A 21,179-nucleotide genomic window follows, 5' to 3' on the forward strand; every position below is an offset into this window, starting at 1 on the left:
CTCTCACCAAGAGAATGTGAAATGAGTTAGTGTCACCTTCGCTGTGGCCAAATTCATAGTCTTTGGTCGTGACTGTTAGCACTAGCCCTCTAGACTCCAGAAAAAATCAAGAATCCACCATTCCATCCTACCCTCGAAAGACCAAGAAATAAACATGCCTCAAACAGAGCCTCAGGGTAAGAAATCCTGCCCTGCACATGGGTTGGTCTTCCCACCCAATTAGAGTGCTTCTGACCAGGAAAAGTGCCACCCAAGGAAAGCTCAAAGGTAACACCCACAACTATGAAAGACATGTCTGGGGTCCTCAACAGTGATGGCATGAGTACCTCTAGGGTCTCTGGAAATTGTGCAGGAACGGCCTCCCAATCTTCAAAAGAGACAAAGCAACAAAGGCGGACTCTACACCTTAGAACCTTAGGTCCAGGATGGACTCATGTACTTGGAGTCCACAGGAACAAGCGTGGAGCATGTTGGAAGAGACCCATAGCCCACATGAAGCCATCTGAAATACTTTAATGCACATATCAGGATGACAACTAAATCTCCAAAAAGATGCATTGAAATGTTTAAGAACCTTGAGCATTCTCATAGGGTTGTGCAGCTACCCAATATAGAACTGAATGGAGATGTGGCATCACAATCCTGCCTTCACACTCTCATGACCATCCCCCAAATGGTTTCATGCGATAAGCAAACAGTGCCTCTTGCACAAGATGGATATGTTCTAATGGAACCAGGAGAGGATGAACAATGTGTCAGAAGGAGCCAGTACAGCGTGACAGACAGTGGATGCTTCAGGTTGGTGAAGAGATTCAGGAAGACAAAGAACAATGGATCTCAGAGCAAAGGTCTGGCATTTTAGGATGGTGGGACGTTCTCTGTACCTGGCTGCCTTCTATAGGAACCTAGGTCCAAATTAAATAAAATATCCTCTGACCCCCATCTTTTATTGTGCACTTTTCTTTTTTCTTTTTTTCTTTCTTTTTTTTTTTTTTTTTTTTTCTCAAATGATGCACATGCACGTATTGGACAGAGAAACAACAAAGATCACAATCAGGGGCTGGAGCTGGAGAGGGAGAAACTGACTTGTCCCTGAGCTGGGAACCTGAGACCAGAGTTGATGACATGACCCTGGGATCATGACTTGAGCTGAAGTCCGCCTTTGAACTGATGGACACACCCTGGGACACAGCTTTGATTTCTGAATACCTCCTAGTTCTATACAAGAACCACTGCTCTGTCATTGTTCTGAAATACAAGGGAATAGGATTTTGGCTTGGGCTGGTGTTGGTTGAACTATCTGCCCTATTTCGAGAACTGGTCAAGCTTGTCCTCTTGAAGTCAGTGACTGGGCTATGGACAAACTACTCTCCCAAGCATATTTGTGTGAAGAGATATCCTCCATTTCTAGCTTTTGCAGGGGGAATGACACTATGTCTTTTGGTGCTCTGCTTCTGTGGAAGCTGATGGAAGTCCTCTGTGTCTCTGAATCTGGCTCTCTGTTTCTGCTCCCAGACAAAGGACATTTTCAGGCCCGATTTTTCAAATCCATGTTCAGCCCTCTTTTTTTCTCTCACTCCTGCTCTCCAACAATAGGCACTTCTTTCCATTCCTTGGAGACGATGACTTCTCTAAGATCATTGTCATGTTCCATCATTCTTTCTTCTCTCTTTGGATTTCCTTTCTTATTTTATAATCTTGTTTTTCCAGGTCACTAAATGGACCCTCTACTTCTGCCAGCTTCTCGGACTTTGCATCCAGTTTGCTACCAATATTCTCATCAGGAACTCTTTATTTTCTTTTATTCTTATCAGTTTTAAATGTTTGGTTCGAGTCTCCCTGATATCTTCTGTGTTTTCTGATGTACAGCAAGTATCCTGGATGCTGCTTTCAATCCTCCATAAGGCGTGTTCTATGTAGGTTTCACTCCGAATGCCTGGCCTTGATAATTTCTTGTTGTTTTTCCTTGGCATTATTTGATTCTTCCTCTTGCATTGTCTTCCTCTGTATTCAAAAAGCCCAATCTGTTGACTAGCCTAAGGATAATTTCTTTAGGAAGAAGGAATCATGGAATGCCCAAGGGCTAGCACTTGTGGGAGTCTCAGGTGTGTGTGTGTGTGTGTGTGTGTGTGTTTGTGGCACACATGTCCTCTGCTTTTGTGTTGTGGTGTACCCTGTCCTTGAGGCTAGTCATCTGCAGAGGTTCTCCTTGCCTGCCATTTGGTGTTTTTGGGGTCTGGGGTGAATATGCTGAGGTTTATCTTGGTAGGCTCTGGTGTGCCTGTTAAAGGAGACATTCCACCAACTCAACAGAATGCCAGCTTTCAGAATGCTGTGTTCAGAAAAGAGCATGTGGTCAAGGCTTTCTTCTACTCCTGTATGGGAGAGTCTGTTCTCCTGGGACTAAGCAACTTGGACTGAGGAAGGCAATCCCCCAAATGTTCCACGATTGTGATTTCATGTTTGCAGGTTAGGCAGCTAATGTCCTCACCATCTTGTCTTTGGCCAGTAGCTCAGTCTTTATGCTGCTGCTGCGAGATCACAAAATTTCTTGTGCCCCCATTGAGTAATCTCCACGAACATTGCCTCTCACGGATGAAGTGCCACAACCCACTATATTCCCACTGTGTCTCCTTGTATTGTCTCTGATCATGGTTTCCAGGCTGTTTTTACCTGGTTGCTTGATGGTGTCCTCTACAGGAGAAACCCTGTGTTCTCTCGATTTGATGTCTACCAAGCCTGCAGATCAGAAATCTCCAGGCCTCAAGACCATTTGTTGGCAAGAAGTCGTGCCATTCAAACCCTTCGCTCGTCAAAGACAATGGCATTTGGAAACATGTTCCTTCTGAATTCCCAGTGTGCTGCAATCTCCAGTGACTTTGTCTTTTGCATTAGCTAACTGCCTTCTAATGAACCAATGCCCACTTCTCCCCTGAACTATGTCTCCAATCTTCTCCTATAGTCTCTGTGACATTTTCTCTCTTTTGCTTGGAGTTTACTTTGTAGGCTTCAGGTCAATTTCCATCAAGTTGCAGTTAATGTGGTAATCTTCCAGTTGTGTTCTTGGCTGAAGACAAGCCAGGGGTTCTCAGACAGTACTACCATCTAACTGTCCTCCAAGTCACTGCAAATCCTTACTGAGGCATAAGCAAGAATGAATTCTTCCACTTACCTCATATGGCAGTGCTGTGGAGAGCATGGGCTACGTCATATCTATCAGTCTCAGAAAGATAAGAGACGATTTCACTGTCTCATAAGAGTCAAAAGACATATGAAAAAGCAAGGAAAAAAGGGACAAACAATACGACTCTAACCAGGCACAAAATATTTGGTGTTTGTTTGAAGACACATTTTTGAGAATACGTGTTTATCAAAGAGGACTAAAGGTTATATTCCTTGTAGGAAATGTGGCTGAAAGTTTTGAAAAGTGAGTTTTCAAAATGCATTGCTATTTTTAAAATACTGACTCCCTGTCACTTGAAATTTAATTATAAGTGTTATGTGAAACAATCAAAGACAACACACACACACACACACACACACACACACACACACACACACACAGAACACACAAAATTTGGGGAGGAATTGAAAAAATGCACTAAAAAACCAAACCTCAAAGAAAATACCATATAGTGGAAAGGCACAGAGAATCTAAGTCAGAAACCAACCAAAATGAGAAAGTTACCTTCTTACCTATCAATAATTAGTTGAAGTATTCAGGACTGAAAACAATCATCACTGCAGATTTTTGATTGGATGAAATAAAAAAAGAAAAAAGAAAATTGGCAGAATGCGCCTCCTGTGTGGCTCAGTGGGTTAAGCTGCTGCCTACATTTCAGGACATGATTTCAGGGTCCAGGGATAGAGTACCATATCGGGCTCACTGCTCAGCAGGGGGCCAGCTTTCCTTCTTATCTGTCTGCCTGCTCCTCGGCCTACTTGTGATTTCTGTCTGTCAAATAAATAAATAAAAACTTTTTAAAAATGGCACAAACGGTCCACAAGAAAACAACAAAAACTAAACAAGCTCGACCTTTTGTTGTCCATAGGAGATTTCCTTCTACTATAAAGATACACATAGTTTGAATGTGAAGGAATTTGGAATACATAGTTTATGCAATTGGCAAGGAGAAATAGCAAAAGTGATTGTTCCTATGGCAGATAGAGAGCCTTTATGCCTTTGAGAGTCAAAGGATTACTGGAAAGTGTTTTGTCTTAATGGAGCATCAAGACATCAGAAACTTGGAAGAATTGCCAATACATACACCACCTACATGGGTGTATCTAAATGTTGGAAGCATATGAACAGAAAGGAAGGGAGATGGGGACCTCAATCCAATATTTTTGGGGATGACGATATTCACTTTCAGCACAGGACAGATCATCCAGATGAAAATGTGGTAAGGAAAAACATACATCATCTTGGGCTCTCTAGACCATCTGAGCTTTGGGGACACATGTGTAATATTGTGTCTCTGAGAACCATAAGATAAGTGATTCCCAAGGGAAGACCTAACATTGTCTATCACAGATTGTTGTTGGAGCCCAAAACAAGTCATAATTAATGGTAGTGAATTCAAATCCTATCTTGTATACTTATGACCACAAAGATAGGAAAACGGAAAGAAATCACTTACAAAGGGGAAACACAGCCAGACACTAATATGTGGAAAACAGAACACAATAGTGAGCTAGCAATGATTCAAAGAATGAAAATCAAAAAGGAAATTTCAAACGTGCCAATAAAAATGGAAAATAAAGAAACTTACGGATGATGCCAAACATTCTATGGGGAAACAATATAGGTTTAAATGCGTGTGTTTCCAAAAATCAAAAGCACTGAAAAAATGCAACCAATCTGGACACCATAAGGAAGTATAAAATGAAGAAACAAACTTCAAAGTTAACAGAAAAAATTAAATAATATTTATGATTATCAAAATAAAAGAAATACAAGCAAATAGGAAAAAAAATAAGGAGATCTCACACGTCATTTTTGAAAACATTAAGAAACTGGAGCCCTTACCTGGATAAATCAGGAAGACAACTACACAGCTGAATGTATTAGACCACATGACAACATATAGAAAGGAAAAAAAAAAATCCTAAAGACCTGTTGCACAATTATGCCACATCCAAGTACTGAGAGAAAAGAATAAATTCCAAGACACCTATCAACTCCCAAGATAAGGTCAGGAAACCTACAAACTCTCAGCTCTCTAGTAGTCACGAAGGGTTTGAAGCAGTAATCAAACACCTGCCAACACACATAAGGCAGGTCCAAATCATTTTCCTGGGCCACTATTCTAGACATGTATTGAAGGCAATGTCATTTCTTCTCATTGATTCCAGAAATGGAGGAGGCAGATATACTCTAATTTACAAGGATAAAGACCCAATTAAGATAACGACATTTAAGGAAACAAATTCCATGCCATTTTTGTAATTGAAGATAGTAAAAATATAATTCTTTTCTTTTTTCTCATTGTCTTCATCTGGTTTAGAAAGGGGCAGATTGATTTTCTTTTAATTTTTTGTTCTGTTGAGAAAGCCAGCCTGTCATCTATCATCCGTTTTTCTTTAATTTATTTTTTATTTATTTTCAGTGTAACAGTATTCATTATTTTTTCACCACACGCAGTGCTCCATGCAATCCTTGCCCTCTCCAATACCCACCACTTGGATCCTCCAACCTCCCACCCCCTGCCCCTTCAAAACCCACAGATTGTTTTTTAGAGTCCATAGTCTCTCATGGTTCACCTCCCCTTCCAATTTCCCCCAACTCCCTTCTCCTCTGTATCTCCCCATGTCATCCATGCTATTTGTTATGCTCCACAAATAAGTGAAACCATATTATAATTGACTATTTCTGCTTGACATATTTCACTCAGCATAATCTCTTCAAGTCCTGTCCATGTTCCTAAAAAATTGGGTATTCGTCCTTTCTGATGGAGGCATAATACTCCATAGTGTATATGGACCACACCTTTCTTATCCATTCATCTGTTGAAGAGCATCTTGGTTCTTATTTCCACAGTGTGGCGACCGTGGCCAATGCTGCTATAAATGTTGGGGGTAGACATGGCCCTTCTTTTCACTACATCTGTATCTTTGTGGTAAATACCCAGTAGTGCAATTGCAGGGTCATAGGGATGCTCTATTTTTAATTTCTTGAGGAATCTCCATACTGTTCTCCAAAGAAGCTGCAACAACTTGCATTCCCACCAACTGTGGAAGAAGGATTCCCTTTCACCACATCCCCTCCAACACATGTTGTTTCTGTCTTGCTAATTTTGGCCATTCTACCTGGTGTAAGGTGATATATCATTGTGGTTTTTATTTGAATCTCCCTGACGGCTAGTGATGATGAACATTTTTTAATGTGTGTGATAGTCATTTGTATATCTTTATTGGACAAGTGTCTGTTTATATCTTCTGCCCAGTTTTTGATATCATTGTCTGTTTTGTGTGTGTTGAGTTTGAGGAGTCCTTGATAGATCCTGAATATCAACCTTTTGTCTGTACTGTCATTTGCAAATACCTTCTCCCATTCTGTAGGTTGCCTCCTTATTTTTTGACAGAGTATTCACGGATGCTTTAGTTACTTATACAACCTAGTGCTCACACTAATATATGCCACAACTCCTCAACACCCAATAGCCAGTTGTATCATTCCCTGAATGTGTCTCTTTTCTGTTACCCTCAGCTTGGTTCTCAGAATCCTGAGTCACTCCTGTTTAGTCTCATTCTCTGACTTCTTCCCCTTCAGTTTTCCTTTCCTTTACTAGGGGCCATGGTATTCCTCCTGAGCCAATTACGAGGAAAGACATATGATATTTCCCTTTGTCTGCTTACCTATTTCATTTTGCTTCACCCAGTCCTGTGGCATTCATGTCAATGCAAGTACCAGAGTTCATCCTCCCTTATGGCTGAGGAATATGCTGTTGCCAAAATCGACCACACCTTCTTTATCCACTAGTCTTTGCAAGGGCATTGCAGCTTAATTCACAGTTCTGCTCGAGTGGGCATTGCAGGCCATCAATATAGGCCATTCCTTTTCCTCTGATTAAAGTGACTTGGTCAACATGATGGTGTTCATCTTGTTGGGCTCTGGCGTGCCTGTGAAAGGAGACTTTCAACCATCTTAACAGAACAAAGGCCTGTAGAATGCTGTGATCAGGAGAAAGCATGTGGACAGGGCTTTCTTCTAGTCCACTATGGGAGAGTCTTTTCTCCTGGGACAAAGCAACTTGGACTGAGCAAGGTAGTCCCCCAGTATTTCACAGTTGGGGTTTCATGTTTACAGGTTTCACATCTAATGTCCTCACCGTCCTATCTTTGGCCAGTAGCTCGGTCTTGATGCTGCTGGTGCGAGAGCCCAAAATTTCGTGTGCCCCCATTAACTTATTCCATAAATACAGCCTCCCATGGATGCACTGCTAGAATCCACCTTCTTCCCACTCTGTCCCCTGATATAGTCTCTGATTATGGTTTCCAGGCTGTCTGCACCTAGGTGCTTGCTGCTGTCCTCTCCAAGAAAAAAAAAACACAGTGTTCTCTCAAGTCTGCCAAGCCTGATGATCTGAAAGCTCCGGACTCAACACCCTTTGTTGGCAATAACTCATGCCATTCATACACTCTGCTGGTCACAGTCAATGACTTTGGGAAATGTGCTCCTTGTGCATTTCGAGTGTACTTCTCTCTCCTGTACCTTTGTCCTTTGCATTGTCTCACTGTTCTCTTAAGCAACAATCGCCCATGTCTCCCAAATCCATGTCTCAAGTATTCTCCCAAGTTCTCTGTGACTTCTCTTTTTCTGTGCAGATTGCTTTGTAGGCTTCACATCTATTTCCGCCATGTTGCACTGATGTGGTAATTTTCCAGTTGTGTTTATAACTGAAGACAAGCCTGGAGTTCCCAGACATCACTACCATCTCACTGTCCTCAAAAACCACCACAGACTCTTACTCAGCCTTAAGCAAGAATGAATTCTTGACACTTGCCTCCGGTGGCAATGTTGTCGAGAGCATTGGCCTACATCACATCTATCAGTCTCAGAAACACAAATAAATATTATTTCACTCTCTCATAGTAGTCAAGGACCCTGGAAAAGAAAGGGGAAAGGTGACAGCAATACGACTCTAAGAAGGCACCCAAAATTTGTTGTTTGCTTGAAGTCAAGTGAGTGAGAATATGTGCTTATAAAAGAGGACTAAATGGGACATTCCATGCAGGAAATGTGGCTGAAACTGATGGAATGTGAGTTTTCAAGGCATATCACATTGAATTGGTACCCATAAAAACCGACTGGCTATCTCTTGGAATTTCATTAGAAGTGTTATGTGAAACACACACAGACAACACACACACACACACACACACACACACACACACACACACACAGATAAGACACACAAAAGATGGGGAGAATGAGGAATCATACTAAAGGAAGCAAAATTCCAAGAAAATACCATAGAGAATCCAAGTAAGAAGCCAACCAAAATGAGAAAGTTAAGTCCTTATATATCAATAATTAGTTCACATATTCGGGAATAATTATCCTATTCCTATAAACAGATAGTTGGAAGGATGAAAAATTTTTTTTTTTTTTTTTTTTTTTGCATCGCCCAGTTTGGGCATTCATGTCAATGCAAGTACCAGGTGTTCGTCCTTCCTGATTGCTGAGGAATACTCTGTTGCCAATATGGACCATACCTTCTTTATCCACTACACTTTGCAAGGGCATTGCAGCTCAATCTACAGTTCTGCTCTATTGGACCTTGGCAGGATATCAATATCGACCATTCCTTTTCCTCTGATTAAAGAGACTCGGTCAACATGGTTATACCCATTACCACAGCAGTTAGAGTTAACTAATGAGGACAAGGAATGCTCTCCAGGGCTCTTCCTTAATCGTTAGCCATTATGCAGAATGAACCCTCCTTGATGTCTTTGAAAAGGTGTTTAAAGTAAATCCAGGTAGAGAGAGCCCTAATCTCTTATGACTAGTATTTCATAACAATAGGAGATGAGGACACAGAGAGCACAATACATCATTCCCTAATATTTTGCCTTGAAAATGAACTTTCTGTACCTTAGTCATTACTGACTCACAGGGAAGACTGTGAGCAATATCTCTGTCACCCACAGGATGACACACTTTATAGAGAGCTGATGATAGGCAAGGGGCCTCACTGTTTATTGAGATCTCTAGAAATTGTAGTGGAAATAGGAAAATCTTGCCCTCTCTTGAGAAATGTTGGCCTAAAGGATGGTATACCAAATGTCATTTTTTTTTCTCTTTGTCTAGGAAGCGCAAGTGGGAAATTAACACATAAGACGACCTGAGTTCTTGACCAGAATCAGAGGGATCTTTTTAGTACTTCGTGGGGCTTCCTCCCTAAAGCCATAAGACTCAAATATCATGTGAGAGTGACTGCTGTTTCAGTTATGTCAGTTTCTGTGATGTCACAAAGGTTTGAGGACATAGCAACCACTCCTCCCCAAACCATGCCTGATCTACACTTGGTTGGAGTATTCATGGGTGGACCAAGAGGATACCAAGCCCTCCCAAACTGGTGGGGCCACCTGGGTCTTTAAACATGTCAGTTGTGAAGCGAGTCAGTGTCACATTCTCCATGGACAATTTTGTAGTCTATTGATGTGATAGTCAGCACCAGCCATCTGGACCCTGGAAAAAGACAAGAATCCAGCATTCCATCTTAGCAACAAAAGACCAAGAAAGTATAATGTCTCAAACAAATACTCAGGGGAGGAACTCCATATTCTGCACATGTGTTTGGTATTTCTGCCCAAACAGGGCTCTTCTGACTAGGTAAAGGCCAGCAAAGGAGACCTCACAGGGAACACCCACAACCTTGCAAAAGATATGTCTTGAATCTTCAACAGCGATGTCATGAGTTCCTCTAGCGTCTCAAGAAACTGTGCCAAAACAGCCTCCCAAACTTCAAAAGTGACCAAGCACCATAGTCAGACTCTACACCCAAGAACCTCAGGCCCAGGACGGACTTATGCACTTGGAGTCCGAAGGAGTAGGAGTCTGAAGGAGCAAGCATATTGGAAGAGAACTGTAGCACAAGTGAAGCCATTTGAAAGACACTTTTGCCTGTTTCAAGATGAAAATGTGTATCTCCAAAAGGACGCATTAAAGAAGATTCTAATGTCGGAAAACCTTGAGCATTTTCATAAGGTGGTGCAGCTACCCTCTGGGGAACTGAATGGAGATGTGGCAGCACAAGCCTGCCTTAATCCTCTCATGACCATCCCACAAATGACTTCATAGGATAACCAAACAGTGCCTCTTGCAGAAGATGGGTATGTTCTCATGGAGCCAGGAGAAGATGAACAATGTGGCAACAAAGGGCCATTACAGCGGGACAGACAGTGGATGCTACAGGTTGGTGAGGAGATTGAGGAAGACAAGAGCAGAATTAACAAGGGAGCTCAGAGCGATGGTCTGGCATTTTAGGATGGTGGTGGGAGGTGCTATGAACCTGGCTGTATTCCATAGGGACCTAGGTCCAAATTAAATAAACCATCTTCTGGCCCCCGTCAATCCTTGTACACTGTTTTTGTTTTCGCTTTTGTTTTCTGTCAAAATACGTGCGTTCGATGTATTTGAGAGAGAGAGATCACAATGAGGGGGTGGAGCTGGAGACGGAGAATCAGACTTGTCGCTGAGCAGGAAACCTGAGACCAGAGTTGATGCCATGACCTTGGGATCATGAGTTGAGCTGAAGGCCGCCTCTGAATGATGGACACACCACAGGACTCATTCATTCTCTTCTTAATACCTCCTAGTACTAGACAAGAACCACTGCTCTACCATTTTTCAGAAATGAAGGGAATACGGATTTTGGCTTGGGCTGGTGTCGCTTGCTCTATCCGACCTGTGTCTTGTGTTGCTCTGCTACTCTTGATGGTGATGGGAGTCCTCTGTGTCTCCAAATTTGGATCCCTGTTTCTGCTCCAAGATTAAGGGCATTTTGAGCTCTGATTTCTCAAAGAAATGTTCAGCCCTCTTTCTTTCTCTCACTCTTAGTTCTCCTACAATAGGCAACTCTTTCCATTCCTTGGAGTCGATGACCTCCCTATACTCATTGTCATATTCCATCATTCTTCCTTCTCTCTTTGGATTTGCTTCTTTATCTTCCAGTTTTTTTCCTTCAGATCACTAATTGGAATCTCTGCTTTTCCCAGCTTCCTGGATTTTGCATCCAGTCTGCTACCAATCATTTCATCAGGAACTCATTATTTTTTATTATTTTTTATTTTTATCAGTTTATCTCTGTGGTTCGAGGGTACCTAATATCTTCTGTGTCTTTCTGATGTGCAGTGAGTATCCTGGCCAGCTTTCAATCCTCCTTTGGGCGAGTCAAGAGTACAGGTTTCACTCTGATTGCCTGGCCATGATAATTTCTTTTTCTTTTTCTTTTTTCTTTTTTTCCTTTGGCATCAAATGACTCTTCTATCTTTGCATTGGATCTAGGTCTCTGTCTTCTTCCCTGTATTGAAAAAGCCCATTTTGTTTTCTAACCTGAGGCTAACTTCTTTAGGAAGGAGAGATGATGGATTGCCCAATGGCTGGTGCTTGATGGAGTCTTGCGTCTGTGTGTCGCATGCATGCCCTCTGCTGCTGTGTTGTGGCTGTACCTGTCCTTGAGACCAGTTATCTGCAAAGGCTCTCCTTTCCTGTCGTTTTGTGTGTTTGGGGTCTGGGCTAAATATTCTGAGCTTGCTCTGGTGTGCCTGTGAAAGAATTCGTTCAACAAAATAAACAGAATGAAGGCCTACATAATGCTGTGGTCAGGATAGAGCATGTGGGCAGGGCTTCCTTCTAGTTCCCTATGGGAGAGTCTGTTCTCCTGGGACTAAGTAACTTGGACTGAGGAAGGCAGCCCCACAAGTGTTCCATGGTTGGGATTTCATGTTGGCAGGTTAGGCAGCTAATGCCCTCACCATCCTGTCTTTGGCAGAAATTCAGTCATGATGCTGATGGTGCGAGAATCCAAAATTTTTGTGTCCCCATCAAATCATCTCCATGAACACACTCTCATGTATAGACTGCCAGAACCCACCATCTTCCCACTGTGTCTCCTGATATTGTCTCTGAGCATGGTTCCACGCTGTCTGCACCTGGTTTCTTGTTGGTGTCCTCTGCAGGAGAAACACAGTGTTCTCTTGAGTTGATGTCTGCCAAGCCTGCTTATTGAAGTCTCCAGGCATCGATACCCTTTGTTGGGAAGAACTCATGCCATTCGGACCCTCTGCTGGTCACAGCAAATACATTGGGAAACATGCTTCTTATGGGATCCCAGTGTGATCCTCTCTCCTGTGCCTTTGTATTCTGCATTGACTCACTGTCCTCTGACGCACCAAATACCTATAAATCCCATAATCAATGTCTCCATCTTCTCCCACAGTCTTGGCGAATTCTTTTCTCTTTTGCTGTGGAGTTTGCTTTTAGCCTTCAGGTCGATTTCTGCCAAGTTGCAGTTGATGTGGTAATCTTCTGGTTGTGTTAATGGCTGAAGACAAGCCTGGAGTTTCCAGCCACTACTACCAACTCACTGTCATCAAAGGCACCGCAGAATCTTACAGAGGATAAGCAAGAATGAATTCTTGCCACTTGACTCATGTGGCAGACTTGTGGAGATCATTGGGCTATGTCACATCTATCAGTCTCAGAAAGACAAATAATATAGGATTTCACTCTCTCATGGTAGTCAAGAGACATGGGAAAAAGTAAGGGAAAAAGGGACAAACTACATGATTCTAACCAGGCACACAGAATTTGCCTTTTGTGTGAAGGTAGGTTTGTGAGAATATGTGTTTATAAAAGTGGATAAAAGGTGACATTCTTTGTAGGAAATGTGGCTGAAAGTGATGGAATGTGAGTTTTCAAGGCATGTCAAATTGAATTGCTAACCATAAAATAACAACTTCCTACTCTTGAAATTTAATTATAAGTGTTATGTGAACACACACAAACAACACACACACACACACACACACACACACACACACACACTCAGACACACATGCTAACACAAAGGAGACACACCAAAGATGGGGAGGAAGTGAGGAATCACTCTAAACAAAGCAACCCCCCATGAAATAACATAAAGGGGAAAGGCATGGAGATTCCAAGTCAGAAACTAACCAAAATAAAAAGTTAACATCCTACCTATTATAATTAGTTCAAGTATTCAGGATAAATTCTTTGTTCTGTACAAACACATTGTTGGAATGAATGAGAATTAAAAAAAAAAAAAACAAGAAAAAGAAAAAAGGTCAAAAATTTCCACAAGGAAACAACAAAAACTTAACAAGCTCAACCTCATGTTGCAATAGAGATTTTTTTCGACTGGAAAGTGAAAAAATTGGAGACACAGGTTATGCAATTGACAAACCGAAGGGAGCAAAAGTGATTGTGCCTATGGCAGATAGAGAGATTTTATGCCTTTGAGAGACAAAAGTTACGAGAAGCTGCCTTGTCTTAATGGAGTATCAAAACACCAGAAACTTGGAAGATTTGCCAACAGATACACCTCCATGTGAGTGTATATAAATGTTGGAAGCATATTAACAGAAAGAAAAAGAGATGGGGTCCACATTCTAGTATTGTTGCAGACTACAGTATCCATTTATAGCACAGGACAGATCATCCAGAGAGAAAGGTGGTAAGGAATAGCAGATGTCATCATGGACTCTCTAGACCACCTGAGCTTTGGGGAAACATGCATAATATTGTGTCTCTGAGGACCATAAGAGAAGTTTTTCCCAAAGGCAGACCTAAAATTTTCTGTCAGAAATCCTCTGCTGGATCCAAATACAGTCATAATTATTAGAAGATAATTCAAATCCTGTCTTGTAACTTATAACCACAAAGATATGAAAACAGAAAGAAATCACTTAAGAAAGGGGAAGACAGCCAGGCACGACTAGGTGGAAAAAACAACACACTCCTGAAGTAGCAATGAATCAAAGAAAGAAAATCAGAAAGTACTTTGAACAAAGGAAATTCAAGAAACTTATGGGATGATGTCAAAACATCTTATGAAGAAAGAATATAGGGGTAAATGTGTGTATTTACCAAAATTAAACACACACACACACATACACACACACACACACACACACACACACAAAGCAACCTAAATTGAGGGCATAAGAAAATAGAAAAAGAAGAAAGTTTAACAAACTTTAACAAACTGAAGTAACCATTAATGAAGGAGAGCAGCATCCAGAAGAAAGTTTGACACCTGATGGAAAGGGAAAAAAAGAAAAGAAAAGAAAAGAAAACTAAACTAAAAGATGCCTCTACAAAATTATGCCAGCAAATCTAAGACAGGTGAAAAGGATAAATTCCAAGACACATATCAACTCCCACGTTTAGGTCAGAAACCCTACAATATCTGAGCTTTTTATTACTGACTAAATCGTTTGAAGGAGTAATCAAAATCCTGCCAACACACAGAAGGCCACATCCAAATCATTTTCCTAGTCAACACTTGCATAAATTTAATAAAGGCAATGGCATTTCTTCGCAATGATTCCAGAAATGGAGGTGGCGGGTAAAATCTACTTTTCAAATATAAAGACCCAATTAAGATAAGGTCATTAAAGGGAAAAAATTCCATGCCTTTTTTAATAAGTAAAGATAATAAAAATATAATTCTTTTCTTTCTTTACGTGTCTTCAACTGCATTTGAATAGGCCAGACTGTATTTCCTTTTATATTTTTGTTCTTTTGAGGAAACCAGCCTATGATCCATCATTTGTTTATGACAAATAATTCACTAAAGCTTTAGTTCCATATATGGTTTAGTGTTCATCCTAACATATGCCACAACTCCTGGATACCCATTAGCCAGTGCCCTCATTCCCTGAATTTCTCTCTTTTCTGTAACCCTCAGCTTGGTTCTTCAGAGTCGAGAGACACTCCTGTTTTGTTTCCTTCTCTGACTTCATTCCCTTCAGTTTTTCCTTCCTTCTACGAAGGGTCATGATATTCCTCCTGGGGCACATAGGATGGGAGCCATGAGAAATTCCCCTTTGTCTGCTTGCCTTTTTTTAATTTCTATACACCCAGTCCTATGAAACTCAAGTCCATGCAAGTACCAGGGGTTCATCCTCCCTGATGGCTGAGGGATACTCTGTTGTCAATACAAATCACACCTTCTTTATCCAATAGATTTTGCAAGTACATTACAGCTCAATCCACAGTTCTGTTCGAGTTGGCATTACAGTTCACAGATATAGGCCATTCCTTTACCTCTTATTTAAGAGAATTGGTCAACATGGCTATACCTATTACCACAGCAGGTAGTGTTAACTAATGATAACAAGGAGTACTGTTTAGGGCTCTTCCTTCAGCGTTAGCTCTCATGCAGAATGTCACGCTCCTTGAAGCCTTTCCAAATTTGTTTAAGGGAAAAGTAGGTAGACAGAGCCATAATTACTTATGACTAGTGTTTTCCAACACTACGAGATGAAAACAAAAATAGCACAATACACCCATGTCCTAACATTTATCCTTGAAAAGGTACTTTCCATTTCTTTGTCATAACTGACCCATAGGGAAAAGACACTGAGAAAGGACTCTCTCACACACAGGATGACAAACCTCACAGAGAGCTGATGATACCCAAGAGGCCTCACTGTTTCTTGAGATCTCTAGAAATTTGAGTATAAATAGTAAAACCTTGCCTTCTATGGAGAAATGCTGGTCTAAAGGATGGTATCCCAAACGTCATTTTCTTTTCTCTTTGTCTAGAAAGGGAAGTGGGACATTAACACAAAAGACAACCTGAGTTCTTGATCAGGCTACGGGGTCTTTTTCTGTGTTTTCTGGTGCTTCCTACCTAAAGCCGTAGGACAAAAAGGACATGAGAGTGGGACTGCTGCTTTAGTGAAGCCAGCTTTTGTGATGTCACAAAGATTTGAGTTCCTAGCAACTACTCCTTCCCAAACCACGCCTTATGTACACTTGGCGGTAGTAGTCATGGGTGGGCCAAGAAGATCCCAAGCCCTGCCAAACTTCTGAAGCTGCCTGTGAAGTGAGTTGGTGTTAATTTCTCCATGGCCAAATTTGTAGTCTTTTATTGTGACAGTCAGCACCTGCCATCTGCATTCCGGAGAAAGGCATGAATCCACAATTCCAACTTAACCACCACGAAAGTCCAAGAAAGAAGCAGGTCTCAAACAAAAACTCAGGGGAGGAAATCCATGTCCCTCACATGTGTTTGATACTCCCACCCAATCAGGGTGCTTCTGACTAGGGAAAGGCCACCCAAGTAAAGCTGAAAGGGAATACCCACAACCATGACAAAGACCTGTCTGTAGTCTTCAACAGTGAGGACACGAGTAACTCTAGTGTCTCCAGAAATCATGAAAAAAAGGCCACCCAATTTTCAAAAGTAAACAAGTCCCAAAGGCATACTCTACACCCTAGAACCTGAGGCCCAAGACTAACTCATCTACTTGGAGTCCACAGGAAAAAGCATGGAACATGTTGAAAGAGACCTAATAGCACAAGTGAAGTGATCTGAATAACACTCTTGCCGGTTCAAGATGAAAATGTATATCTCTAAAAGGACATTTTGAAGGGGATTCGAATGTCAAGGAATTTTGAGCATTCCCACAGGGTAGTTCAGCTACCCTCTGGGGAACTGAATTGAGATACAGCAGCAGAAGCCTGCCTTAACCATCTCATGACCATACCCTACATGGTTTCATATAATAACCAAACAGTGCCTCTTGTAGAAGATGGGTATGTTCTAATGGAGCCAGGAGAGTGAAAACCAAGTGCCCTTACAGCTGGACAGACAGCAGATGCTACAGGTTGGTGAGAAAATATAGGAAGACAAAGAATAGGAGAATGAACAATGGAGCTCAGAGCAACGGTCTAGCATTTTATCATGGTAAGAGGTGCAGCATTCCACAGAGATATAGGTCCAAATTAAATAAACCGTCCTCTGGCACCAGTAAATCCTTGTAAACTGGTTTTGTTTTTGTTTTTGTTTTTTTAGTCAAAGGATACACATACACGTACTTGAGAGATAGGCAGAAGTTTACAATGAGTGGGTGGAGGTGGGGAGGGGAAACAGACTTGCACCTGAGCAGGGAAGCTGAGACCAAAGTTGACGCCATGTCCTGGGATCATGAGTTGAGCTGAATTTCTCCTCTGAACTAATGGATGATCATATCGAGGATCATATCATTGTCCTCTTAATGCCTCAGAGTTCTAGAGAAGAACTAGAAATGCAGAAATGCAGGGGATACAGATTTTGGCTTGGGCTGGTGTTGCTTGCTCTATCCGACCTGCTCCAAGAGCTGGTAGAGCTTGTCGTCTTGAAGTCACTGACTTGGTTATGAACACACCACTCTCCCTCGCATATTTGGGTAAAGATAATTCCTCCACTACTAGCTCTTGCAGGGGAAATGACACTATGTCTTGTGGTGCTCCTTCTGTTGATGGTGATGTGTGCCCTCTCTGCCTCTGAAACTGGATCTCTGTTTCTGATCCCAGATGAGAGACATTTTCAGCTCTGATTTCTCAAAGACATGTTTGGCCTTTATACTCTCACTCCTAGATCTCCTAGAGTAGGCACCTCTTTCCATTCCTTGGATTCGATGACTTTCCTAAGCTTATTATTATGGCCCATCATTCTTCCTTCTCTGTTTGGCTTTGCTTCCTTAAGAGGACAATGATATGATCCTCGATATGATCATCCATTAGTTCAGAGGAGAAATTCAGCTCAACTCATGATCCCAGGACATGGCGTCAACTTTTGGTCTAGACTTTTACTTTTAAGTCACTAATTTGATCATCTTCTTCTGCAGACTTCCTCGACGTTGCGTTGAGTCTGCTACCAATCTTTTCATCAGGGACCCTATATTTTATTTTCTTTTTTTATCACATTTGTCTCTGTGGTTAGAGACTTTCTGATATCTTCTGTGTTTTTCTGATGTACAGTGACTATCCTCGCTGCTGCTTTAAATCTACCATTGGGTGTGTAACATTAGAGGTTTCACTTCGATTGCTTTGCCTTAATCATTTCTTATTCATTTTCCTTGATTTTAATTGATTATTCCATCTTAGCATTGGATCTAGTTCTCTTTCTTTTTCTCTTTATTCTCAAAGCACATTCTGTTTTATTCCCTGAGGGTAATGTCTTTAGGAAGAAGAGATTTTGGAGTGCCCAAGGGCTGGCTCTTGAGGGAGTCCCTGGTGTGTGTGGCATACATGTCCTCTGCTGTTGAGTTGTGGCTGTCCCCTGACCTTAACACCATCATCTGCAGAGGCTGTCCTTGACTGCCTTTTGGTGTGTTTGTTGTGTTTGCTCCTCTATCCTGTGCCTTTATTTTGCATTGACTCACATCCCTCTGAAACACCAATCACGCACGACTCCCTAAACCATGTCTCCAATCTTCTGCTATAGTATCTATGACTTCCTTTCTTTTTTGATGTGGAGATTGATTTGTAGGTTTCAGGTCAATTTCCACCCAGTTGCAGTTGTTGTGTTAATATTCCAGCTGATGACAAGCCTGGAGTTCCCAGACATTACTACCATCTCACTGTGCTCCAAAGGCACCACAGACTCTTACACAGCCATAAGGAGATTGAATTATTGCCACATGTCTCATGTGGCTGTGTTGGGAAGAGCATTGGACTACGTCATATCTCTCAGTCTCAGAAAGACAAATAACCTGTAATTTCACTCTCTCATGGTAGTAAAGGAACATGTAAAAAACCAGGGGAAAAGGGACAAACAATACGACTCTAACTAGAACCACAAAATTTTGTGTTTCTTTGAAGGCAGGTTAGTGGGAATATGTGTTTATAAAAGAGGACTAAATGGGACATTCTTTGCAGGAAATATGAAAGTGATAGAATGTGAATTTCGAAGGCCTATCAAATTGAATTGCTATCCATAAAAGGTTGACTTCCTATCTCTTGAAATTTTATTGTAAGTGTTATGTGAAGTGACACAAGATGAAGGGGAAGTAAGAGGAGGTACCATTTCAAGCTGTACCCTAAATTGATGTGATTTCCTACCAAATAACTCTGATCACCCATGAAATAAGCCTGAGATAAGAATTATAAACATCTGGATTTCTACAAGGGTAGAAAACACCAGTGGGCAGGAAAAGCAAAGTTGGAACATCAGACTTACTATAAAAGATAAAGAAAAGTGGAAGGAAGCTACCAGAGGCGACTGGTTGGAAAGTAATACCCCAATACGAGAGTGCCTGCATCTGGGGACCAGCATTAACTTGGACTCTGGTTGAAAGCACTCAAAAGGTGCAAATGATCACGGGGATAAATTGTGGGAAATGGGGAAGCTAAGAATAGGATCTTAAGTCCCTGGATGCAGGACAGCCTCCCCTGGCATGGAGCCAGAGAGAGTGTGGTGGAGAAAACAGGTCTTGGTTCCTAAGCCGCCAGCACGCCTGAAATCGCGTGGGGTCTGGCTCCTGTGAGGGCCTGGGAGCCTCGCCAGACAACAGAACGTGGAGACTTGCTAAAAGAGCCTGAGACACATGCACCCCTTACCATCCTCTGAGAGAGGTGTTTGAAAACTCTGCCTAGTGCTCTTAGACCCACACCATACTATCAGAGCCTGAGACATGCAGACGCCCCACACACTCCCCTGAGAGAGTTGCTTGCAAGCCAGGCACTCTTAGACCCAGAAGGCTAGGCATTCTCAGCCAGGGCCAGCGGGAAAACCTCAGTGTGGAATCACTGTTTTGAACCTCTCTGGCAGTTTGGAACTGCCCAGAAAGCCGCTGCTGCCATAGTTTGGGGTACATGCAGAAGATTCTGCATCCCCTGGGACCACAACTAAAATCTGCTCTGCCAGCAGCCAAGGGGGAATTATAAGGGCTCTGCAGCACCCAGAGGGGAGAGGACTGATACTTCCCTTTGAGAGGGAGATCGGAGTGCAGTTTGCTTTCCTCTAAACCTCCTAAAACCAAAACCCAAATATATATATATTTATATATATACATATACATATATATTATATATATTTATATATATTATATAAATATAAATATATATAAAATAGAAATATATGTAAATATATATTATATGTATTTTTTTCTCTTGTCATACACTTTTATACATATATATATTTAGGCAAATAAAGAAAGAACCTGTAAAAAACCCAATTATAACAATAATACACTTATATAGAAGATTTATATATTTATATACATGTATACTTGCATACTTATATTTAAGAATTATATATATATTATATATTTTATCTCATCATATAATTTTATCAGGATTTTTGTTTGTTTTTGTTTGTATACTATATAAATCTATCCTTAGGGCCCATTTGATCTGAACCTTCACTTTTATCTCCCATTTTTTCCCTGTTTCTTTCTCTCTTCCTTTTTTCTTTTTCTTTTCGTTTTTCTCTCATTTGGGTGGGGAATCCAATTTCTCAGAAGCATTCCAGGGTGCACCTTGACTGCACCATGTTCAATACATCCAGCTACATCTGTTCTGTCATCTCTCATCAAAATGAATAGGAGAAGAATTGCCCAACAAAAGAAAAATAGAGAGGACGGGCCTTCTGCAACAAAGCTAATGGCTACCAACATAGGTAATATGTCGGAAAGAGAATTCAGGCTCACAATTATCCAAGCAAGCGCTAAGTTGAAGAAAGCCATGGATGACCAAATGTAATTGAATAGGAAATACCTGAAAGATACCAGGGATAAGGTTCACAATTCTCTCAATGAGTTCCAATCTAATCTAAATTCTCTAAAAGCTAGGTAACTGAGACAGAAGATAGAATTAGTGATCTTGAGGAAAAGAGATAGAGAGAAAGGATCAGCAGGAAGCCTGACACAAACAGCTTAGAAGACATGAAAACAGAATCAGGTAAGTAAATGATACCATGAAAAATTTCAACTCCATAATTATAGGAATCTATGAAGGGGAGGATAAAGAAAGAAGTCTAGAAGATATAGTAGAACAAGTTATTCATGACAATTTTCCCAATCTCACGATTGAAACCAGCATTCATGTACTAAAGACAGATCGGTCTCCCCCCAATATTATAGATTTCAAAAAAAAAAAAAAGTCAAGAAACCTGAGAGTAAAACTGAGAAACAATGAATATAGATACAATCTC

Source organism: Mustela nivalis (genome assembly GCF_964662115.1).
Source record: "Mustela nivalis genome assembly, chromosome: Y".
Lineage (NCBI taxonomy): Eukaryota > Metazoa > Chordata > Mammalia > Carnivora > Mustelidae > Mustela > Mustela nivalis.